At 52.7% G+C, this 24,972-nt stretch overlaps 1 long non-coding RNA gene across 1 annotated transcript; it reads right to left on the bottom strand.

The window, feature by feature from the left end:
• Positions 1-1,896: 1,896 nt before the first annotated feature.
• LOC120230969 lies at positions 1,897-3,090 on the bottom strand. The gene is made up of 3 exons (XR_005528226.1): positions 3,017-3,090; positions 2,732-2,936; positions 1,897-2,113 (listed from the first exon to the last, which is right to left on the bottom strand). It is a non-coding gene; the product is annotated as an uncharacterized LOC120230969 (long non-coding RNA).
• Positions 3,091-24,972: the final 21,882 nt, after the last annotated feature.

Raw genomic sequence — 24,972 nt, 5'->3', positions numbered from 1 at the left:
ACGAGTAGCAGATTTAGAGAAGCTTGGGGAACCCAGGCCCCCTGCTAAGGGAACACCCACAAGAAGTTGCTTGAAGGTTCTAGAAAGTCCACAGTCAGAGGGCCAGTCAGACAGCAGCCTAGGGGAGGGTGACTCAGGAAGGACACTAGCTTCTTTGACCAATAAAGAAAGGTGTGGGGTGTGTGTGTGTGTGTGTGTGTGTGTGTGTGTGTGTGTGTGTGTAGCCGGGGGAATCTCAGTGTTTCAGGACAAGCAAGGACTCTGGAGTCAGGCCCGGAGGTTCAATCTTGGCCCCGTGACTTCTGAGCTCTCTCTCAAACACTCAGTTTCCTTGCTTGTAAACTGATGGCTACAATTCCTACCTTGTAGGGTGGCTGCAGGGCTGAGATGAAGCCTTGGAAATGAGAAGGGGCCTGTAAACTGTAGCTGTTAAAATTCTCTCATGCTAACCTTGGGGTCTGAGTCGTACTGAGAGAGTCAAGCAGGTTTCCCTGTTTGGGATTCTAGGATGGGAATTCCCAGAGGTGGGATACTGCAGACAAAGGCCCAGAGCACACAGAAGACGTGGTGGTCACCAGTGCTGGCCTGGGCACCTCGAGCTGGTACCCTTATTCTCCACGGCTCAGGAAACCTGTTCTTCTCCAGGAAGCCTTCCCAGCATAACCCAGTCCATGTGCACCTGTGCTCTTCCAGGCTTGATTTCTCAGCAGACCTCAGTGGACATGGCTGTCTTCTTGCTGATCTGACCTTCACGAACGACCCCTCAGCCCCCAGAAAGTGAGACTGAGTCGAGTTGCCCAACCAGCTGAGTGACCTGGAGTAACTTAACCTCACTGTCCCTCTGTTAACTCAGGGATCTAGAGGAGATACGACCATCTTCCCCAGAGTGTATTTAAGGGTTCATCGAGGTAATGCACGTGAAGTGCCTGACACAGCCACAAATAGCGCTTCCTGATGGGTTATCATCACAGGTTTGTGTCTGTCTCCCTTACCAGGCCAGGAGCCTCACAGACGGTAGGGATTATACCTCCAGGACCTCCGGGTACTCAGAGCCCGGAAGAATGCCTGACACACAGTAGGTGCTCAATGACGGCCTGTTAAAGAAATGTGCTTCCCTTCTTGGTGTCCCCAGCGGCAACTTGCACACGATTGAGGTTCAGGATGGGGTAAAGGTTAGGAAGATGGATTTGGCGATCAGATAGATTTGGGGTTCATATCCTTCCTCTGCCTCATAATGACCATGATACTTTAAGTCACTCCACTTAACCTGCTTGCTTCTCTGCAAAACTGGATTAAAAGGCCACCTCCCAGGGTTCTGTGATGATTCATTAAATCACATAACTCATGCGTGTGTTTAATGCAGTTCATGATGGGAGCTGTAATTATGATGACCAGTCATTAACTCCCAGGTGTGTGGCTGCCTGTTGCAGTGGGCCTGTGTGGGTGACTTTCCCAGTATCTTTCTCCTCCCTGCCCCTCGCCCTCCTGGATAGCCTTGATATTGATTCAGGGCACCATGTGGTTCCAGGACTGAGGCTGCTTCTGGCACCAGGCAGAACTGGGGCTAAGTCAGTAAGCGCACTTCAACCTCCTGGCACAGCGATCGGTTTACAGTTGGGCATGTAACCCATACCTGTCACACGAGAGTAAACCTCAGGACTTTTGCTGGGGACTCTGGGACAAGGATGGTTCTCTGATACTCTGCTGAGCACAGATGAGTTGATCGTTGTCTTGGGAATTGCTGGCACATGTCTTGAGACTATGGATAGGGAAGCCAGTCTTGAAAAAGACAAGTTGAGTGAGAGAAAGAAACTGGGTCCTTACTGGCACTGTAAAGCTGCTGGATCAAGCTTTTCCTGAAGGACGTTTTTTTAAAAAGTGAGCCAATAAGTTGCCTTTATTATTTATGGCTATTTGAATTGGGTTTTCTGTTCCTAGTAACCAAAATCATCCTTACAGATACAACCCATACATTTCTCCACCTTGCATAGCTGTCACTTCCTTTCTGTGGGTGGGGTGACATCGGCTCAGGCCACATTTCCTCCATGAGCACATGGACTCTGTGAGAACCAGCTGACGCTGCTGCCTGTCGGAAACCAGACCACCCAGAAGCCTAAAGATTATGGAAACATAAAGAAAACCAGAGCAGGGAAAAATCCAAGTGAATGCTTCCAGAATAACCAGAAAGTTAAAAAAAAAAAAAAGTGGTGGCAACTTTCTAATAGCAAAGTAATTGACCACTACATCCCTGATTGAAGAGAGAGTATCCCCATCTAAACCACTTGAAGGGCGTGTCATCTTTGCAGGGAATATTCATTGCTTCTGGCAGCCAGCATCAGCTCCCCTGTAGGCTAGCACTCAGGTTTCTTTCCAGGAATGCAGGAGTCTCACCTTCCCCAGCTAAAGGTAAGCTAACAGGAGCTCCTTTACCAGAATGGAATCTTGAACTAAAGAGCCTGACCCTTCCATCCCTGAGTCCAGATCCCGACCATAATATTCTGGTCATGAATCCAATGTTGTACTCTTTGCTGTTTAACCTCTGCAACATCCTTGGTCCCTGAGCCTGGGGCTCCAGCCCCCTATGGATTCTGTGAGCTCTCAGTAGCCTTCCAATATATTTCCTTTTGCCGAAGCTAGCAAGGTTCATTTCTGTTGCTTGCAATCAAAGAGTCCTCAGGGATACACCTGCAGAAGGGGCTGTGATAAGGTGGCAGAGGGGTCTGTGACTCACCGAGAAGCCTTGTCAAACACACACCGGGTGATTTCGAACCAGGTTCTGGTCATCACAGATGGGTCCCTTTGGGGGGAAAGACTTGTGAAGGATCCTCAAGGTCATAGTGCATTGTCAGGCATCAGGCACTGCCTGGATACTGGATACATACAAATATGTTGATGTTGAAGTGGTGAATGAAACACAGATCAGTTTCAAAGAATTCCTGAAATCACATTTAAAAACAATTATTAGGTATTTTATCATCTAACCGATACTCAATGTAAACTCTGGGAAAATACTCACATGGAAAAGGGGTGCTCCTCGTCAAAATGTTAACATCACAGCTGTAGGGGTATGCTGAGCAGAGGGTGTGTCTTCCTGCCACGCAGGATCCACTTTCCCTCCCTCCAGCATAGCACCCTGATGGCGCCCTGGGGGTCTGGCTCCTCCTGTTGGCTCCAAAGGTGGCATGTGACTCTGGTCTGGCCAATCAGAGCGTTGGATTTTCCTGGCCACAGTGATTGGTTCAGGGATGGGGAAATAACCCATTCAGAGCCAATAAGAAGCAGTGAGAGTTTAAGGGGGGCTGCTGGGAAGGAGCATTTAAACCTGAAGAGCGGCGAAGGTGTGCAGTGGTGCAAGGTGAAGGTTATTCTCTGCGAGAGGGGAGCTTGCGTGTGAATGGAGCCAGCACAGAGGAGAGGCAGTGAGCCGGGGAGAGAGGAGCTGGGTCTTGGTAACACGGATTGGACTCCGTTGCAGGAGCCAGAGAATCCCATTTTCTTTTTTTTTTTTTTTTTAATTTTTAATGTTTTTTTAATTTATTTCGGTGAGAGAGATAGAGACAGCGTGAGCAGGGAGGGTCAGAGGGAGAGAGGGAGATACAGAATCGGAAGCAGGCTCCAGACTCTGAGCTGGCTGTCAGCACAGAGCCCGATGCGGGGCTCAAACCCACGAACTGTGAGATCATGACCTGAGCCGAAGTCGGACGCTTCACCGACTGAGCCACCCAGGTGCCCCGAGAATCCCATTTTCTTAAGCCACTCCAGGGCCCTACGGGACACGTGGGAGGGACAGTGCTGGAATTCCGAGACTCATTTAGAAAAACATCCAGTTGTCATCACCCCAGATAGACTGGCTCCTTGGTAAAGACACATTCGGTGTAATTCAACCAAGATGGAGCAGGGACCTGCTTTCCTTGTAGGGTGTGGGTCCCACCGGCACCCGCCTCACCGAAGGGACTCATTTTAGAGCTGCCAGATTTAGCAAACAAAAATACAGGGCATGTCCTTAAATTTGAAGTTCAGGTAAATAATAAGTTGTTGGTTTTTTTTTTTTTCAGTCTAAGTATGTCTCATGTAATATTTGGTACATACTTATACGAAATAATTATTCATTGTGTATCTGAACTTCGAATTTAACGGAGCATCCTGTGTGTTTTCGGGCAGGCCTCCCAGACTTCCTAAGAAGTTGCCTTGGACAGGTCTGTTCGCAAGAGGAGAGGGAGGAGGAGGCAGGCACGGCGCACGCGAGCTGTCTCTGGATGGATTGGAAGCCTGCGAGTGTGGGGGGGCACCAGGGAGGAGGGGGGGGAAGAGGAGAGGGAAGGGAAGGGAGAAGAGTGGGGCCACTGAGGGTGCCAGCGGTGAGGACCCTGAGGCCCAGCTGGGGAAGTGTACACGGCACGGCAGTCCATGAGCTGCAGTGGCCACGACCTCCTTGGAGAGGAAGCTCTCCTGCCTCATCCCTGCTCAAGGAATTCGTGTTTGCACCTCATGACCCTCCAGCCACAGCTGGACAAGCATGGGCCCGTGACCCAAGGGCAGCCAATCTGGGGCCAGACTTGGCTCAGGGACAAGAGCTGAAGTGGCCTGAGGAGATACCATCCTGAGCTTAGAGATGAGGAGAGGGCGCAGTCGGCGGTGGGAACGGAAGCTCGATGGAGATACGGAGGGTTTGGAGAGGCCAGGAGAGGGCTGCGCAAAGGGGCGTGGTGAGGGAGGGAAGCTGCGAATGCGGAGGCTGTGAGGTCAGGAAGCAAGGTCCTCAACTAGTTTCTTGGGGGCCCCGGAGATGACCTCACTCTTGAGAAGCTCCCGGTACAGTGGGAGACTTAACGCAGAAAGACTTCAGCTTTTCCTGGCAAGCTGAGGGGGGCTTCCTGGAGGAGGTGGCCCTTGAGCAGGGGTGAGTGAAGGATGAGAAGACATTTGCCAGGGAAGAAGGCGGGAAAGGCATGAGGGATGGGGCACGGAGAAGCGAGAGTCCCTGCTGTGTTCACAGAGAGAAGTGGTGGAATTAAAGGTGAGGACTTGGAAGCTGCTGGTCTCGAGGTGGCATGTGGATAAGGGTGGCCAAAGAGAGGGCAGAGACCAGGGCCACGGCTGCTGCTTCGGGGGGCCGGGGGGGCCCACGAATGAGCTCAGTCAGGTGTGAGCAGGGTCCTGTGTCCTTCCAGGTCTCCTATTTCCCAATTTTTTTTTAAAAATGTTTTATTTATTTCTAGGAGAGAGAGAGGGAGAGAGAGAGAGAAAGCGTGAGCAGGGGAGGGTCAGAGAGAGAGGGAGTCACAGACTGAAACAGGCTCCAGGCTCCGAGCTGGCAGTCAGCACAGAGCCCGACGCGGGGCTCGAACCCACGAACTGCGAGATCATGACTTAAGCGAAAGTCGGACGCTTAACCGACTAAGCCACCCAGGCGCCCCTCCTATTTCCCAATTTTAAAAGGGCAGGGACCCAATGAACTGTTCTCTAAAATAAACCACTGTGAAATAATGAAGACAAATGTCACCATGGCCAACTGGAAAGTCCATAATCTGCCTACAGCAGAGGCCCTGGGCCCTGGCTACCCAGTGGAATCACCAGGGGTACTTTTAGAACCTAGGATTGCTGGACCCCGTCCCTGGGGAATCTGACTCAGCTGGTCCAGAGTGGAGCCCAGGCAGCAAAATAGTTCAGTAGCTTCCCAGATGGAGCTACTAAATTGAATCTAATCCGATTCTAAGGGAGAGCCAGTGCCGACAACCACTGGCCCCAACGGAACCCCAGCTGGTGCCTGGCAGGAAGGTATCTTCCCAAATCTTTTGGGTTTTCAGGAAAAGCCGGAAATCTGGATTTTTTGCTGTGAAATCTCCTAATTTAAAATGTTGGCTCGACTTAAAAGGGGCAAAATTGGGGCGTGTTTACTGCGGACTCTTCTAAGCTACTTGTCCTCACCCCAACTCTATGAGGTGTTTATCTAGACTCTGCAGACGAAGAAGCGGAGGTACAGAGGTGCTAGGTAGGTCACCCAAGCACACATAGCTACTAGAAAGTACCCGTCTGGCTCCAGAAGCCGTGCTTTTATCCACAGAACCTGTCTGCAGCCTGGATCTGGCCCCTGGCCCAGCGGTTTGCGGCCCCCGGTGAGTGAGTAAGAGGAGAGGAGCCTGGGGCAGAGTCTTGGCCGCGGTGAGGAGGGCGGCAGAAGTGGGCAGAGGGTGGAGGGCTCCCCGGCCGCTGCCATCGGACACGCATGTGGTGAATGAAGAACGGAGCCCTCTGCCTTCCGTAACGGCCTCTGACATCTCCGAAGCCCCACGTGGCCCTGCCCAGGGAGGGGGCCCAGCGGCTCCGCTTCTCACAAGGCCTGGCAGGTTCAGACTTGGGTCTTCATCAGATGCCCGGGCGGCCCTGGCGGCGCTGGCTGGGCCCAGATGCCGCTGATAAATGGGATCACCTGGCGGTGGGGCCGTTGCTGGGGAAGCTGCAGGCTTTGTTGTGGTGACTCAGGGCGGGTCACCACCCAGTGGCAAGCTATCACACCTTCTGGGCTCCAGGCTGGGCCCCGGAGGTGTCTCTGTATGAGGTGGTAGGACCCACCCCGTGAGCCCTGATCTTAGAGTCACCTTATAAGGAGACGTTACCTTTCCGCAGGCTTTGAGGATGGGGCCAGCGGGCATTCTGGGTGAGGCAGGAGAAAGGATTCGATCAGCCAGTGGCATTGATTAAGAGAGAATGGTGGCCTTTTCCCGTGGGCCTGCCCTGTGGGCTGCCCCATGCTGTGTGTCTTTGCATCCACTCTCTTAAGTTTCAACAATTCCGAGGGGTCAGCATTGTTCTCTCCATTTTACAGGTGAGGGGGTCGAGGCTCAGAGAGGTGAAGTGATGTGGCCGAGGTTTCGTGGCTTGTAAGTGGAGCTGTGACTTGTGTCCAAGTTGTTCCCTGGCTGTTTACCTCCTCTAGGTAGGGCCTCAGGCTCCCCCTCCAGACCTGCCCACATCTCGCTCACTCAGGGCCCCGGGGCCTCGTGGGTCAGGGCTGCGCACACCTCAGTAGCACATTTACAGGTCACAGGCGGCTTGGACAACCCGACCGAGAGATGCCACGTCTAACGGAGATGTGTGGGTGTGTAGAGATCAACTTCAGAGAGATTAGGGGCCGGCCGTTGTTAACACACCCTCAAATCACAGAATGAATCTATGGCCTCTGGGCCACGAATCACTTTAGTTGAGTTAAAAATAAGAACAAAGTTCTTTTTTTTAAATCTAGCTGAAAAGCAGTGGCTTATTTTGTTTTCCAGCTTACTTTTAGCTTCATAAAACTAGTTCAAAAATCAACATCGCTGTCTTTTCATCTCTGCTAAGAACTGGCCTTCCTGCCCCCCTGCAGATGGGCTGCCGAGTGGCATCTGGGCCTGGGATTTGTTGCCTGCCTCTCTTTGCCCGTGTGTTGGACACTGCTGGGGATGCACATAGGCTGTGCCCAGATGAAGGCCCCACCAAGTGGAGGGTCTGAACCTGGGTGCTGGGAGTTTCCCAGAAGAGCCCCCAGGGCCCAGGCAGGGGCGTTTCCCAGGAGGGTCCTCTTTGGCAAGGGAGGCTGGGCAGTAGGTGGCTGGAACCTGGGAGGGAGGAGGTGGTTTTTCCAGGCTTTAGTGAGAGGTGAGCTTTGCACGTTTGGACCCTTCCCAGTCGGGCCCTGCCTTGTCCAACCCCAACCCTCCGTCTCTCCACCCCCTGCCCTGGGCCCTACTTGCCTCCAGACTTAAGCCCTCTGCGGTCTCTCGCAGGCCATTTGCTCTCCCAGGGTCCCTGTTCCTTACTTGCAGGGACAACCTGTGTGAAAGAGCCCAGCACCGGGTTAAACACGTAACCGGTGCCTGAAAGCGCGCTTCCCTCGCTCTGTATGGGGACGCACGGCCCTCCTAGCTCTAGCGGAATCCTAGGATGACAGGAGAGGCACAGACCCAAGACTGAGCAGCCTCTAGTCTGCACACGTGGAAGAAGCAACGTTTGAGGCGTGTTGCAGAGGTGGTTGGTTGGGTTTCCACCGTCCAGCACCCGGGATCCCTGGACGGAACGTGGGATCTGGAGAAGCCGGGTGGGACTCTGAGTGAGAAGCCGCCGGGGCTGCGGGGACAGCCGCAAGCCCTCCGTCTCCTGGACTTCAGTCTGCACCTGCTTCTCTGCTTAGGCTTTGGCTCCGTGAGCTCTCTGCGGCCTCCCAGGGAATGCCCCTCCGGCAGAAGGAAGCCAAGTTGAGTTCTGTTGCTGGCAATCAAGGAGCCCTCTGGGAGACACCCCTCAGATCTGCAGATGCCCCCACCCCCCTCCAATCCTGGGATAGCGAAGCCCAGGGCCGCCTCTGTTGCAGCTGGATGGGAGGGCAGGGCTGTGGCGAAGGTGCCCAGAGGAAAGGCGAATGCTCCACCTTGGCCTGGATGGGACCCTGGGGGTCAGTTAGCTCAGTCCCTGAGTCACCTGTCAGGGGAAAGAGCCTAATCCGGGCAGCCTGGACTTTGCATAGCGGGGTCTCCTAGCCACAGACCTCATCCTTTCTGCAGAGCGTGGGGTATATGTGTGTGAGGGGACTGCCCCTTCTAGGCTGGCACAGTGACTGGAACCACATTGCAGGTGCCCAGAAGTGAATCCATGAGTGGGAGCAAATGAGGCCCTAAAGCTGGAAGGAGGTAGAGAAGAGAGGCGGGCACTGGGCTTGGTGCCATACCTGTTCTTCCCCAGCAGAAAGGGAGAAGGGAGTGGAAGGAACATTGCCTTGGAGCCAGGTGGTTCTAGGTTTGAGTCACCCTTTGTCACTAATCTGCTGGTAGATGGCCTCATCCCTCTGAGCCTCAAATTCCTTGTCTGTAAAATGGGAATAATCCTACAGCTCTCACATGTGAAGTGTTCATACAGGTGCCTGGCCCAAGCCGGAGTCCACCGATGTTTGCTTTTACTGTGAAGAGTAGGCCCACTTGAGACCAAGCTGGGTGCATTGCTTAAGGAACTGGGCTTGGTTGTAATTCCAGGTCTCAGCTGACAGACTTTGGGCAACTGGCTGTGGGCTTCTTCCTTGGGTGTCAGTTTGCTCATATGTAAAATGGGGATAATTGCACTTCATATTTCAAGAGTAGACCTGAGCATTAAATGGCATCATGCACAGAAAGTGCTTAGCACCAGGCTTGGCACATAGTAGGTGCTCAGTAGATGTCCGATCCTTCTCCTTACTGCCTCCCCCTTCATACTAGATGTGGAAGAGCAGGTGGTATGGGGAATAGGGAAGCTTCAGACCCAGAGTCAGAAAACCGGGTTCTGACCCAGGCTTGGCACTAAATTGCTGGGCTTTCGGGGCGCCTGGGTTGCTCAGTTGGTTAAGTGTCCCACTTCGGCTCAGGTCATGATCTTGCTGTCGTGGGTTTGAGCCCCGCATTGGGCTCTGTACTGACAGCTAGCTCAGAAACTGGAGCCTGCTTCAGATTTTGTGTCTTCCTCTCTCTCTGATCCTCCCCTGCTCATGCTCTCTCTCTCTCTGAGAAATAAATAAAACATTAAAAAAATTTAAATTGCTGGGCTTTCTTTGTGTAGGATCCTGACCCCTGGGTCTCAGTTGACTTCTCATCTGTGAAATGACCTTGGACTTGGTGGTCCTGCTTCTGACTGTGAAATTCCATTCTGTGAAAATGAGAACGTTGCTGCTTAACTAAAGAACTGAAGGCAGCTAGCTGCTGCTTGCTTGGGAGGGGCTGTAGCACAAGGAGCCTGTGCTTTTGCTTTGGAAGATGATTCAAGAAGCCCATTTGGTTATGAAGGAGAAGGTCCCCAGTCGCACCCCCATTGGGCGTGGTCTGGAAGAAGGTCATCACCAAGTGAAGGATGTGGCTGTGTGTAAGGAGGAGCAGGAGTTGGTGGCTGCTACAGGGACACTGGGAGGCCCTGGATGGGAACAGAGTAGACATGAACAGGGACTTTCAATAGAGGGGGGTTAGGAGTGTGGGGGCCGTTAGAGCCAGGGAGTGGGCTGGCGGGGGGCCCCTGGCACATTCCGGACAGTAAGTGAAACATTCGCTTTGCTGTTGCTGCTGGGTGCGTCCAGAACCCTCTCCTTTCCCTGAGCCTTCAGTCAGGTCTGTTGTGCACATGGCCTTGAGTCTGTGGGGCTCTGGGGATGAGGCAGTCAGGGCAGAGACGGCACGCAGGAGCAGAGCAGGGCCGACAGATAGCAGGATGCAGTGGAGATGTGCTTCAGGCCAAGAACAGAACTAGGAACTGGGAATTGTAGCCTCCTAGGGGGTCTCAGAAATACCAAGAAGGGCATAGGACTCCTCACGGTATGGGGCAGGGGGCTTGGAATGGTTATATTTAGAGGACATGTAGACATTGGGGTTCTCGCTGTGTGTTTGTATGGTTTGAATCGGCAGAGAGGAATGGACATTCCCCATTGGATGGAAGGGAAGAGAAGGGATGGTGCGATCCTGGCCTGGAGTGGATGAGCAAGAGTTTGGAGACAGGGACTTGTGAGTGGTGTTGCCGCAGAGGGCATTGGGTTTGGGGCACAGAGGGCCTGGCAGGCTAGGTGATGGGAGCCATGGAGGACTTCAGAGCGGGAGGGGGGCAGGAGCAGGCTGGCCTTGGGAAGACAGCCCATCGGCATGTCTTAGATGGAACTCAGTGGAATGGAGAGAGGCAGGGAGCGGAGAATGAGCACTTGGTGTTGAGGACAATTCACCGTACGGGCTTTGTTGTGGCCACATGAACGCAGGCACAGGTGGTTCCCAGGCTGGCATGCGATGCAGCCCCTGGTGACAGAGGGCACCTGGGTCATGGTCCTGGAGGCACCCCGACCTTCCCAGCCTCCAGTGTTTTGGTGACTCAGCCCCTTCTAGGACCCAACACAGACTTGGAATTTTTAAACTTCTGTCATTTCAGAGGTGACTCTGTGAAGAGGGCAGAGCCAGGGGAAGGGGTCTCTCACTGCGAGAACTTTTACGCAGAGTCCCCGGATCTTCATGGACCATGGCCAGAGCCCCGCGGCCGCACCAGCTGATCTCCTTTTCCAAATGGGGAAACCAAGGCCCGTGCAGGTGGCTGGAACAAAGGCCTGGGTCTGGTTCAAATTCAGTCACTCTTTGTGACCATGGGGGGTCTCTTCTCTCGGGGCCTCTGTTTTCTCACCTGTAGAAGGAGATAATCAGGTCTCTGCCCTAAAAAGTCTGTCTTCTCTTGTCTGCTGGCTGCCTTGCCTCTGCTCGCGTCCCCATTGACTCCCAGGCCTTTGGTCTTGTGTACCGGTCCTGGATGTCTTTACAGCTCACAGGAGCTCTGTCACCTCTTCTATGTGACACTGGCTCTCCAACCCTTCAAGGACCCTGTTTCCCTTGGGGACACTCCTTCCTAAGCCTGCCAGGCCAGGGTCCTCCTCGATTCTGCCCCCACCAACCCCCCTGCCACCCTCCACATCCCTCGAAGACTTGGCTCATAGCCGGTGCCACCACCACTGTCACCGCCCCTGGGCCTTGCCCCTCAAGACCGCCCCCCCTGAAACCCTGACTCCCAGCCCTCCGCCCTGATGGTGTCCACTTCCCACCCCACTGGGCCCAGCACGTGGACACTGAGACCCTCGGTACAGCTCTTCTGAGCGCCCCCTTTCCCTCTGCCGGGGCTCCATCCGTGCCAAAGCCCCGCCCCCACCACCACCCACCTTCCTCTCTCCACACTCACTCTCCTGAGTGCTGCCGAAGAAAGTCACTGCCCAGCGGGGTCACAGCCGCTCCTGGGGTGGTTTCCAGTCTCAGTGGGCCCTCAGCAGTCCCTTCAAGCCCTTTCTTTGTGGCGGGTGGACCCCTCTCCAGGTCCTCTTCACTACCCTCTGTCCCCCCAGCCCCCAAGAGGGGACTGTGCTCCTAGTCAACCCAGGTCCTGGCCGGTTCATCCTTCGTTTCCCATGCGCGGCCGTCCACCCCCATCAGCCGTCCTCTGTCCTCTGGTCCCCAGGTGGAGGCCACCCGTGTCTCTTCTGGACCCTTGCTCTCCCCCCCCAGGGCCTCACACCTTCACTAATCCCTGTTCTCCCCTCCCTTCTTGGCCCAGCTCTCACACCTATTATGCCTGGTCCTCACGTCTCCCAGTGAAGAACCCCAAATGTCCCTCCATTTGACATCTCTCTTGGTCCCAAGTAGGTCCCAAGTGTGGTCGTGCCTTCACCACCCCCCTCACCCCCATTCATGCTGCAAGCCAGGGTCATCCCCGACTCCATCCTCCTGCAGACACATTGCCAAATCCAGTGGCAATGGATTAACAAAGGTTAACACCTTTTACACGTTAGCTAAGGCGTCTCACTATTTTTTTTCCTTCTGGAGAGTTCTTTCTTCTTCTGTGTTAGAGCCTGCCAGTGGCCTCCCCTATAGCCATTCTCTTGGTTCCTTACTGACAGAACCCAGACCTCCAGGAAAGCAGGGTGCTCTGCTGAAAGGCCCCATTTCCTAACCTCCCTTGCACCTGGGGCTGGCCAGTGAGGTGCAGGCTGTGGGGAAGAGTGGGAAGGGCCTTCCAGGAAAGCTCCTTAAAAGAGTCTGGGCAGGGGTGCCTGGGTGGCTCAGTCGGTTAAGCGTCCAACTTCGGCTGAGGTCATGATCTCATGGTTCATGGGTTCGAGCCCTGCATCGGGCTCTGTGCTGACAGCTAGTTCAGTGCCTGAAGCCTGTCTCCGGATTCTGTGTCTCCCTCTCTATCTGATCCTCCCATGTTCATGCTGTCTCTCTCTGCCTCAAAAATAAATAAAACATTAAAAACATTTTTAAAAAAAAGAATCTGGGCAGTCTCAGCTAGGAGGCAAATCCACTTTTGCATCTTCCTTCTGGCCGCCAGAGTGTGAACGTGATGGCTAGACCTGCAGCAGCCATCTTGTGGCCATGAAGTGACCCTGAGGGTGGAAATCAGGGCTAAGAGTAGTGGAGCTAGAGACAGAGAAGCCTGAGTCCCCGATGGTGATGGGCTGCCTCCCTCCTCTTTTACTCAGGAGAAAACGGAAACTGGGTCTTGAGGAAGCCACCGATTTGGGTTTCCTGTGGCTTACAGTGGAATCCAGTCCCAGGCTGTGCGACTTCAGCATGGCTTTCCGACTTTCCTCCTGTCTCTCAGGCTGCCCCTCCCACGTCTCCATTTGTGGGTGCCTTCATTGCTCTGCTCCTAAGATGTGGAGACCCCAGGCCTTCCCCTTTTCTCTCTTTCCCATACTTCCTAAGTATCTTGTTCTTGCCTGAGGTGTCAAATCACATGCTGGTGGCTTCCACTATGCAGCACAGATCCTTCCCGACCTATAGACTCCTGTCTTCAACCAGGATGTCCCACAGAACCCACAGGCTCCGGGGCCTGCAGGCTCTTCCTCGTGCCCATTTCCCCGCCCAGGGCTCCCGGCTCAGGCTCAGCGGGGGAGTCCTCACCCGCTGGGATGGCCACACTGCAAGCCCAGGGGCCGCACTCTTTGTTTTCCTCTTGTTCCTACCCCCTCAGCTCCTCCCCTGCTGTTGTTCATCAAGAGCTAGCAATTGGCTGCTTCACACCTTTCAGGACGGCTGTTATATAATGAACGCTGGGAGGGCTGGGGAGAACCGGAGCCGCGCCGCGGAGTGGGGGTGTGAAGGGGTGTGGCTGGCGTGGGAGAGAGGGAAGGTCCTCGGAGTGACACTTAGAATTATCACAGGGCCCAGCAATTCCGCCTCAGAGCATAAACCCCAGAGAATGGAAAGCAGGGCCTTGAAGGGGTGTTTGTTCACCTATGTTCATAGCGGCATCAACCATTGTAGCCCTCGGGAGAGAGCATCCCAGGCGGCCACGGACTGATGAATGGATAAATGGCATGCGGTCTGTCCATACAATGGAATACTATTCAGCCTTGAGAAGGAAGGGGATTCTGGCACCTGGTATAGCGTGAATGCATCTTGAGGACATTATGCCAAGTGAAATAAGCCAGTCACAAAAAACCCAGTCGAAAAGAATGAGGGACATGCCTCCTCTGCAGTAACAGTTCGCATTTTTCAGGATTTTTTTTCTTTTTGCTGAAATTGGGCAGCTCCTGGTACCTCTCCGGCTCTCATTTCCTCATCAAAAAAAAAAAAAAAAAAAAGGAAATTTAAATAGTTGTTTCTTTCTCAGATTTTTTTTGGGGGACCAGTCCCTTTGTAAGGGATGGCGGTGACAGTGCCTTGAAGATGAAAAGGCCCATGCCTTTTTGAGAGGCTTTGTATCCCTTCCCAAAGGCTCTGGTGCAGAGGTGAGGGAAGGATTGCTAATCCTGGTTGACAGAGAATGAAGACAGGAGCCACAGACCTCTGGCCATGGACAGATGGGCTGTCTTCCTGCAGCTGGGGAGCGGGACCCGGGACCTACGTGGAGGTTTTTGAACTAAGTCCAGCAGCCTTTCTGACTTTACCCAGGAGATGGAAGCCCGCAGATAAGAGACTAAATATTTGGAATTTAGGGCCAGGGAAGGGAGAGTTTAATGGTGAGGGAGTGAGCACTGGAGAGAGATCATCCTGTTACTGGCTTAGAGGACCAGAGAAGAAAAGTCAGTTGCCCCAAGTCACAGAGCACGTTAGTTACATAGCAGAGCTGAGTCCAGAACTTAGCTGCAATGACAGGGAAAGACAAAAAGCAAGCAAGCAAACAAACAAACAACCCCCCCAAAACCCCAAACAAACAAACAAACAAACAAAAAAACCCCAAGAGCCCTAACGAACACTAGTGCATCTACTAGGTAACAGGTGTTCTTTATGGAGTAAGGCAGAGAATCGGCCCAAGTGATTATGAAGGGTTAAGTACCTCCGTGAGGGTTTTCAGGTATAGAAATAGCTCAGTGAGGTGCTCCCCTCCCCCCCACCTTATCCAGAGCTCATGCTTGGTAAGTGGGAGGCCAACATTTGAACCCAGTGGCTGGTGTTCTCAGCCACTCTGTCTCACCTACACACTTGCCCGTGTGTGCGAGTCTGTCAACGTAGTGTATTGACCAGGAGCTTCAAAGCCCCAGAGAACAGGGTCAAGGCTGGCGGCCAGGCCATTGCTGGGCGCCAGCTGTCAGCCCCACAGCCAGGTATGCAGTCTCCATCACAAGGGGTGTGTGGCATGGGGCGGGGGCAGAGCATTGGCTGGGGATGGGGGTGTCAGGAAATGTATCCTCGCCACCCAGACCTCGGTTTCTCCATCACAGAATGCAGACGTTAACCGATTCCTCAGGTGCTTCCCAGTCCCACATTCCTGGCCTCCCCTCACGGGGTTCTGGGTTGGCGTCTGGTGGGGGGAGCCAGCTGGCCCCTCCCCCACCCCAAGGTGTGAGCCACCCGGGGAACAGGGAACGTGGGGCTGGCTGTCATGGCAACCCTGTGTTGCGAAATGACGTAATTGGAGTTCCAAACGTGTGAAATCAAATACAACATCCGAAAACACAGCCTGGGGGTCGGCATGGCAACCGTGGGGCACCGGGATGGGCAGGCGCTCTGCCGGCCCCGCGGCAAAGCCAGCCTGGCTTGGCCACCTGGGTGGCACAGGGGGCACACTGCCCCCTCTCTGCACGGGCCGGGCCTCCTCTCTCTCGGGGGCCTCTGCCAGACCGTCTGCTGCTGCCCCTTCCTCTTGTCTTCTCCCCCTTCTCTGGGAGACTCTGTGTACAGGTGGCTAGGGGATGACTAGCATCAGACAAGTCTGAGCTCATGTCCTGACACGTGGCAGCTGTGAGGTCTTGGGCAATCGTCGTTACCTCTTGAATTGTACTTGCCTTAGATGTGAGCTTCTATCCTGTACTTTCTCCTTTCCCTCTGCTGTTCCTGTCCCCGCCTTCCACCCCTCCCTCCTGGGCACCTGCAGACACCAGAGTGACAGTGGCCTGGAGCCTGGACAACGGGCTAGCTTATCAGGCAGGCTGGTGTGGCTTTGCCTGTGATCTCATTAGCTCTTCCCTTCTTTGGACCTTGCTTCCCTCCTCTCTAACGTCAGGACGTGCCCATTCGTCTCTTTGAAATTGTGGCCCCCTGCTCGTCTACTTTGGCCCCACCTGGGTCACATTAGGAGTGCACATTCCTGGGGCACCTGGGTGACTGAGTTGGTTAAGCGTCCAACTATTGATTTCAGCTCAGGCCATGATCTCAAGGTTGTGAGATTGAGCCCCACGTCAGGTTCTGTTCTGGGCATGGAGCTTGCTTAAGATTCTTTACCCCTCTCTCTCTCTCAAAAAAAAAAAAAAAAGAAGTACACATTCTTGAACTCTTCCCTTTGATATTTGGACTCTGCAGGTCTGGGGTGGGGCCCAGAAACCTGCATTTTAACATTTATTTATTTTTGAGAGACAGAGAGAGACAGTGTGAGCAAGGGAAGGGCAGAGAGAGAGAGGGAGACACAGAATCAGTAGCAGACTCCAGGCTCTGAGCTGTCAGCAGAGAGTCTGACGTGGGCCCGAACCCACGAACTGTGAGATCATGACCTGAGCTGAAATTGGAGGCTTACCCGACTGAGCCACCCAGGCATCCCCAGAAATCTGCATTTTAACAAGCTCTCCAGGTGGACCCGAGGGACACTCCCCAGCGATAATCCTGGGAGACGATGGCTGCTGTGGCTCTGAGGCTCTGATTGGCTCCCTTCTGGGGACGCTCTTTTTATTTTTCTGCAGCCCTGCTGGCACCTGGCCAAGGCGGCCTTCCTCTAGTTTCTCTCTCAGTCTCTCCCATTTGTTCAATCAGTAGATATTTCTTGTGCGGGGCTCTGTGCCGGGTACCTTTCCCACAGCCATGAGGAGCTGGCTCCGCCGAGGATTTGGGACGATGCCCGCAGGCTGCACACCTGTCTGTGACTCAGTTTCTTCATATGTAAATGGGAGAGCTAGAGTGGGGTTCAGGTGAGTGGATGACGAGGGCGCCTCCTCCGGGGACCTCGGTGTGCTGGACACTGTGCTAGATGCTCTGCGTGGCTACCTCATTCGATGTCCCCCGTACCTTCAAGGCGGGGCTGTTTCCCTCCATTTTACAGATGAGGAAATTGAGTCTCAGAGAGGTGACTTGGCTCACCTGTGATCGCTCAGCAAGCAGCCAGTGTGGGATTTAGATCCTCCCCGGGCTCCTCACCCCCCTCCAGTTGCTGTTCCCCCTCTCCTGCCCACCCCCTCCTTCAGCCCCACTTCTACTCACTTCCCCTCTTCCTTGTCCATTTTCCATCAAAAGGTCTAGAGAGAGTTTTCTGTAGTCACTGTCTCCATTCTTCACTTGCCAGTCACTTTTTAACCCCCTGCAGCCAAACCCAATGGTCTTGACCTCCCAGCAGCATGGAGGCCAGACGTCGCTGCCTCCTCCTGGGCTTCACTTTCCCCCACCCCTCCTGGTTTCCTGAATCTAATTTAAAGGACTTTTTTTTTTTTTTTTAATGTTTTATTTATTTCTAGGAGAGAGAGAGAGAGACAACATGAGCAGGGGAGGGTCAGAGAGAGAGGGAGTCACAGACTGAAACAGGCTCCAGGCTCTGAGCTGGCAGTCAGCACAGAGCCCGACGCGGGGCTCGAACCCACGAACCGTGAGATCATGACCTAAGCGAAAGTCGGACGCTTAACCGACTAAGCCACCCAGGCGCCCCTAAAGGACTTTTAAAAAGCAAAGCATTTGTTGTGCACCTGCTATGTATCTTCCCTGTACTGAGTGGGGGGCACTTGGGGAACGTCTCTCCCTGCTCTCAGCTGGTGGGTGCTGGTGTTCTCCCATCTGCCCTTGCTGGTGGCGCCTCTCTGCAGCCTCTCCGGACAGGCCTATCAGCTCCCATGGCCTTTGCCTCCAGCTGGGGCCTGAGGAGTCTTCAGCCCCCAGGCTAGAACATTCTATAGTGAATTCCAGCTAAGATGTCCACAGGCTACCTGAATCCCACCACCTGCCCCTAACTGTTCTCTGGACTCCAGGCATCCTCTCCAGGCCCTCCCCTACAGGGTTCCTTCTCTACGTCACATTTGTCCGACGTGACTGCTCAGTGCCACAGGATGGAATCCGAATTCTTTCACCTGCCCAACCTCTACTCATCCTGTGAGACTCAGTCCAGGATCACCTCCCCAGGGAAGTCCCCCAGGATTCAGCAAGTGACTGCTCTGTGTGCTCCTGGCACAGAGGCTCCCCTCCAACATGGCAGGATCCTTGAGCCCAGGGCCTGGCACAGAGTAGGGAACCAGCAAATGTGCCTTTGAACCCAAGTGCTGTAAGAGCTCACAGACACCTAATCCGACAAATCACCAGTTTTACCAACAGAGATCCTCGAGACCCAAAGTCTCCAGGGGAATTAGCAGCAGAGCCAGGACACGGCTCCAAGTGCCTGGATCCCATTTCAGAGTCTGTCACATCAGAGCCCAAGGCCAGGACGGTAAGAGGCCACCGATGGGACAGTGCTTGGGCATGCTGAATTGTCCTGTGACCCCATCATGTTCCGGGCTTTTCCCCTCTGGATGGGTGCAGTCCCTTCTTCAGACCTATCCAGTGAGGTATTTTTCACAGTAAATAGGTGAGTATTCGCAAAGTGCCTACTGCGTGCCAGGCGGCCTGGCCTGGTGCTTTCACACACATTATCTAGCTTTGGTGGTCTTGGAGGAGGGGCCAGGAGGGACGTGGAGGTCACCGCGCAGATGGCACCTTGGCTCTGCTCTGAGTGCTGGGCATAGAGAGGTTTGCGCTGCCCGGAGGACATGCCAATTGGACCCTAGGGTGCGGTGCTGGCTTGGGTGGAGTCAGGGTGCAGAGAGGAATCAACGGAGAGAGGACTCAGGGCACCCAAAGTGTCGGACCCCAGACCACAGCTTCCTCCTCCTCCAGGGCCGGCTGGACCAAAGCCCCAGCTTCCTCAAGGGCTCAGAGACTTGGGTTCTCCTCTTCTCAGAAGGGGTCGGCGGCAGTGAGGGGCCCCAGTACTCTGAGGCCCTGGTGTGCAGGAAGCCCTCATCCATGGGTACCAAGTGGCTTTACCCATGTGACCTTAGAGATGGCCACATCACCTGGCCTGTCTTCTAATGGTAAAATGGGGGTCATTGCTCTTTCCAGTGGACATAGCTTAAAGATGTTAAGAGTAAGCACTTATTGAGAGCTTACTGTGTGCCAAGCCCTGTTCTGACACTTCACATGTGCAAGCTCATGTTGTCCTTACAGCTGTCTTTGAGGATGGTACTATCTCAAGCCCCATTTCACAGATGAGGAAATTGAGGCCCAGAGAGGAGCTCACTCAAGGTCCTGTATTTGGGGAGTGATAGAGTTGGGACTCAAACCCAGACCATCTGGCTGCAGAGTCCATACTCCTAGCCCAATGGTTAGCCTTTTTGATCAGCTTCCCATTACCGTGGGATAAAAATCCATCTTTCTTACTGTGGCCCCTGGGGGTGCTGTGTGATGTGGCCCCTGCCTGTATTGGGCCTCCGGCCTGCCCCCTGCACTGTCTCCAGATGCCTTGCTATCAGATGTTGTTTGTTGGGTGAATTAATTCATTAAGTGTACAGATAATTGAAGAAATTAGTTTTAAGAATCATTTAGGGTTTATACCGCACCTATTTCTAGAGGTTTGGGGAATTGCTTGTGGAACAGAACATGATGCAAGTAGACAAAGATGGAAATGCAGCAAAACACGCTGAAGTCAGCAGAGGCCCAGTGTGTTAGGCTTGTGGCCATCAGAGGCCGGAATCCCGGAGACACTGACGGAGAAGTCAGAGGGACTTTACAGTTTCCACAGGCGGGTCTCAGGTTCCTCATCTGTAAAATGGGAATAAAATAATGTTTGCCTTTTAGAACTGTCAAGAGGGTTAACTGAATATGTTAAGGGCTCAGAAGAGTGCCTGGCAAGGACCTAATGCCACATAAGAGAAAACTGCTGTTTATTATTATTATTATTATTATTATTATTTATACTAAAAGGCAAACCCACTTGTATGGTTGGAGCTAGAATCTCATTTCTGGGACTTAATTCAAGGAAGAATGTTAAAAGGGGGCCTGGAGAATATCTTAGTGGGACCAAGGATTTGAAAGGGCAAATGCATTTAAGTCATGAATCAAATCCACACATGGTATTTATTTCTGTCTTGTTCTTAGACTGGCATTGGGCTCAGCCATTCTTCTCCAGTCTTCTGTGCTGGTGGTGGGAGCCAGGCCACACTGCTGGGGGCAGCTGGGACCTGCCCTTCCAAGGGGACTGGCCTCTGCTCAGAGTGGGGACCCTGAGAACCCCTCGGCTACCCACACAGGGCTCAGCGCACCCTGCCCCCCGCCTTGGCTGCCGGCTCTGGGACAGGTGTGGGGGGGCAGCAGCACAGGAGTGGTCAAGGCTGACTCATGGTCACTTTCCTCCTGTCAGTGCCTGCCTGCTTATTTGAGCAGGGGGCGTGCTGGGCATTGGGCGGGCAGAGGGCATGCCCTTCTCATCTGGAGGAGTTTCCTGGGGGGCTCTGTTGCTGTCTGGGAGGTGCTGGGTCATGGACAACAGCAGAGACTAGTGGGCCTGTGCGGGGGCTGGGATCAGGGAGGCAGGAAGAGGCTGGCCTGGCCAAAGCTGTGGACTTGGGAATCAGGTTCTTATCCTCCTCCCACCACTGACCTTGACACTGACCTTGGGAAAGTCACTTCCCTGACCAAAGCTTCACCTCTTTTCTCTCAGATGGGATCCTAATTCTGCCCTGGCAGGATGCATGTGAGGATGAACAGGAGCACAGAGGTAGGACTGAGTGAGAGAGGTCTGGACCGTACAAAGCCTGGAATAAATGGCAGTTGCTGTTACCATAATTCATACAAGGGGCTCGCAGCAGCTAGGCCAACAAGCTGGGTCTCGAGCCCCAGGAAGTAGGCAATCCGAGCATTCCATCCCTTGGCCCACAGAGATTGGCTCCGGGATAGACCTGTGACCCAAGTTTGGCCAATGAAACCAAGCGCTGGGACTTTTCTTGGAAGCTTTGGGAAAGGGGGCGCTCTTTCTGCTGGCCTGGTGACAGTTGAGGGGGCCAGCCTGGAGCTACCGGTGGCCATCCTGCCTCCACGAAGGAGAGACTGTCCCCCTGAGGACTAGGCTGTCCAGAGGAGGGGAGAGGGAGACTGAAGCTGACATAATGGTTTGATGTTGCCCAGCTCACCTTGCCTGAAGCCCAAACTGACGCCTGTGTGCGAGTCAATAATCTTTCCTTATTAACGCTTCCTTCTGTTGCTCGTAATCAAAATGATCCCGAGTAATGAAAGGCAATTCAAGGCTGTCACAAGCCTGGTAGATTTTGTTCTGAAATGCCTGGTTTGGGGGACTGGACCAGGCACAGTCCGTAGGGAAGCCAAAATATATGCTTCCTAGAATGTAGCTTCGCATAGGAGGAGGCTTCGTGAGGGTCATATGATAGGGGAGACGCGGTAACTGTGGACACAGCCATGTAGTTTATTCGTTCATTCATATGACCATTCTAACGTCCTTAAAGAGCACCCATCTGCACCAGCCAGTGGGCATGACACTGTCCCTGTCCTCAGGGAGCTTAGTGGGAAGGTGCATGGACATCAAGGGATGACAAGAGCCCTGAGCGACACTGGGGGAGGAGGGCGGGTTGCTCTGGGTGGGTGTAGTGGGGGCTGAGAAAGGCTTTTCTGGTGGCGCAACGGGCGGAGGAGGGCGTGCCAAGCCGATGGGCTGCGTGCTGGAAAGATGGGGAGAAGAGAGACAGGTCTCCCCATCTGCAGTGGGGAGAGTGGATGGGAGGGAGGCCTGGAGGCCTTTGGGAGGACGAAAGGAGGATGGTGCAGAGATGGAGAGTCATGGGGCCCTGCGGAGCTGGAAAGTTCAGGAAACAGGGACGGGGAGGAGGGCCTAGGCAGGATGACAGGGTGAGGGCACTGCTGAGGGTCACAGGAGTACTTGAGGTGGGTCTTCAGCTGGAGAAAGTTGTCTAAGCATGTCGGTATGGAGTCTGCAGGCTGAGGTTGGAATATTCTAGAAAAAGAGAGAGGGAGAGGGCTCTGGCTCAGGAGTGGGGAGGCACCCCAGGGAGGAAGACCAGATAAGAGTTAGCATTTTTCTTGAGCACCTGGCACCTAGGTTAAGGGCATCACCCACACCCCCAGGATTGCCCTGTACCCCATTCCTCCATCCAGCCATCCCTCGAAAGGAATCCTCATCCTGACTTCTATCAACATAGATTAGTTTCGTCTATTTTTGTACTTTATATAAATGCCATCACAAGGCATGCATTCTTGCATCTGGCTTCTTTCTCTCAGCCTCATGTCCCTGAATGTCACCTGTAGTATGTGCCTTTGTAGACTGCCCACTCTCCTTGCTAAGTGGTCTCCACTGTATGACTATGTCACAGGTTATCGATCTATTCCACGGTTGACAGGCGTGTGAGTTCTCTCTAGTCTTTGGCTGTTAATGCTGCTAAGAAAATTCTTGCATATGCCTTTTGAGACACATGATCACTCGTTTCTGTTGTTTTTTTTCCCACAGATGGGGTTAGTGGGTCATGGGGTAGATATGTGTTTGCTTTATTATCATTTTTTAAATGTTTATTTATTTTTGAGAGAGAGAGACAGACATGAGTAGGGAAGGGTCAGAGAGAGACGGAGACACAGTATCCGAAGCAGGTTCCAGTCTCTGAGCTGTCAGTGCAGGGCCCGACATGGGGCTCGAACCCACAAACTGTGAGATCATGACCTGAGCCGAAGTCAGCTGCTTAGCCGACTGCGCCACCCAGGCGCCCCTACGTGTTTGCTTTAATAGACTTTGCCAAACTGCTTACACTCCCCCGACAGTGAAGGAGAGGGCCAGTTGCTCCACATCCTTGCTCACACTTTATTGTCAGTCTTTTATTCCAGCTGTTCTTATGGGTTTGAGACAATATCCTACTGTGGCTTTAACGTGGCTGTGGATAGCCTCTGTGGTGAAGGGTTTGTCCATTTCTTCTGCCTGTTTTTATATTGGGCTCTTGACCTTTTCTTATTCGTTTGCAGAATTCTTTATATACTCTGGATGCAAGTTCCTCATCTGATCTATGTGTTGCCGTATTTTCCCTCTATAGGTTATCTTTACACTCTTTTAGTGGCCGCTTTCAGTGAACAGAAGTTCTTTCTTAATCTCAGTGTGTCCAGATTTATCAATAGTTTTCCTTTATGGCTAGTGCAGTCTGTGTCCTGTTTAAGAAACTTTTGCCAGCCTGAAAGTCCTGAAGATGTTCTCTTATATTTAGAAGCATTGTTGTATCTTTCACATTTAGGTCAATGCTTTATCTGAGATAATTTTTTTCACGTTGCATCAGTAGGGGTCAAGGCTTTTTCCTCAAATGGATACTCGCTCGATCCGTTTATTGAAAAGCCTTTCCTCCCTGAACTTCACCTGTGTTGTACATCAAGTCCCACATGTGTGGTCTGATTCTGGACTCTACTCTATCGGTCTGTCTGTTGTGGCACCACCTTGTCTTAGCTCCTAAAGCTTCATAACAGTCGTGGTAATAGTAGTGTCTTAGTGCTTTCAGGCTCTGCTCTAACAAAATACCACACTGGGTGGCTTACCAACAACAGAAATGTATTTCTCTCACTTCTGGGGGCTGAGAAATCCAAGATCAAGGTCCTGGCAGATTTGGTGTCTGGTGAGAGCCCACTTCCTGGTTCATAGATGGCCATGTTCTCACTGTGTCCTGACCTGGAGGAAAGGATGGGGAAGCTCCCTGGGCTGTTTTATAGAAGCACCAGCCTTAGTCATGGAGGCTCTGTGCTTGTGACCTAAGAACCTCCCAAAGGCCTCACCTCCTTGTACCATCCTCACACTGAAAATTAAGATTTCAACATGAATTTGGGGGGACACAGTCATTCAGTTATAGCAAGTAGTGTAAGTTGTCTAGTTTTGTCTTCTTCACATTTGACTGGGTTATTCTCAGTTCTTTGCATTTCCAGACAGATGTAGAGTCAGCTTGTCACCTTTCACACACACACACACACACACACACACACACACACACACACACGCATATACATACACATATATAATATATATATATAACCTGTTGAGATTTTTATTGTGATTTTGTTGAATTTCCATATCAGTTTGAGGAGAGTTGACATCCTTACGATATTGAAGCTTCTGATCCATCGTGTTTTGTTTTCTTTTTTATTATTAAAAATTTTTTTTTAAATATTTGTTTTTGAGAGAGACAGAGCATGAGTGAGGGAGGGGCAGAGAGAGGGGGAGACACAGAATCTGAAGCAGGCTCAAGGCTCTGAGCTGTCAGCACAGAGCCTGACGTGGGGCTTGAACTCACAAGCTGTGAGATGGTGACCTGAGCTGAATTTGGATGCTTAACCGACTGAGCCACCCAGGCACCCCTGTTTTGTTTTAAAAATTAAGTTGATAGTATATTTTCCTTTATAGAAGTGATGTGGCAGAAAAGTTGTCAATGCAGATTTGTAGACAGAATTCACTTTCTTTTATATTTATTACTGCCCATACCTATCAGCGCTAACATCACGGTATGTCTCTTTCTGGTCTTCTTTTCTACACAGTTTATTTCTTATAGTTGGAGTTATACTTAGTAGACAGTTATGTATCCCACTTTATATTCACCATTACAATGTTGAGTTTTCGTGTTACCTCAAAATCTTTATAGACATAAATGTCAATTACTAGAAAGTCCTTTATGAGTTGATATTTCACCCCTTATCTAATCCATAACTGAGAAATGGAATTATTGGGTCAAAGCTCTGGACAATCTAAGGCTCTGGATCCTTATTATGGAGACAGCCAGTGGCAGAGCCGGGGTGATATGCCACAGCCCTGACCCTGACCAGTTCTGTCCTGCAAAGGCCCAGTCCACTGGCCTTTGGGCCTGCAGACAGTGGAGGATAGACACCCGGCCTCCTTCTCTCTGGCCTGGGATCATTCTCAGTGGCTCTACCCCTGCTTTGCCTGAGGGTAGCCGTGACCCGGGGTGGTGGATGGAGCTGCCCTCCTTTACCAGTTGGGGTCACGATGGGAAAAGATAGCCCCTGCTGGGCC

The sequence above is a fragment of the Hyaena hyaena genome, unplaced genomic scaffold (assembly GCF_003009895.1).
Source record: "Hyaena hyaena isolate Hyena2069 unplaced genomic scaffold, ASM300989v1 scaffold_3, whole genome shotgun sequence".
In the NCBI taxonomy this organism is placed as follows: domain Eukaryota; kingdom Metazoa; phylum Chordata; class Mammalia; order Carnivora; family Hyaenidae; genus Hyaena; species Hyaena hyaena.
The sequence above is the reverse complement of the archived record's forward strand: the minus strand, read 5'-3'. Positions and strand labels throughout refer to the sequence as shown.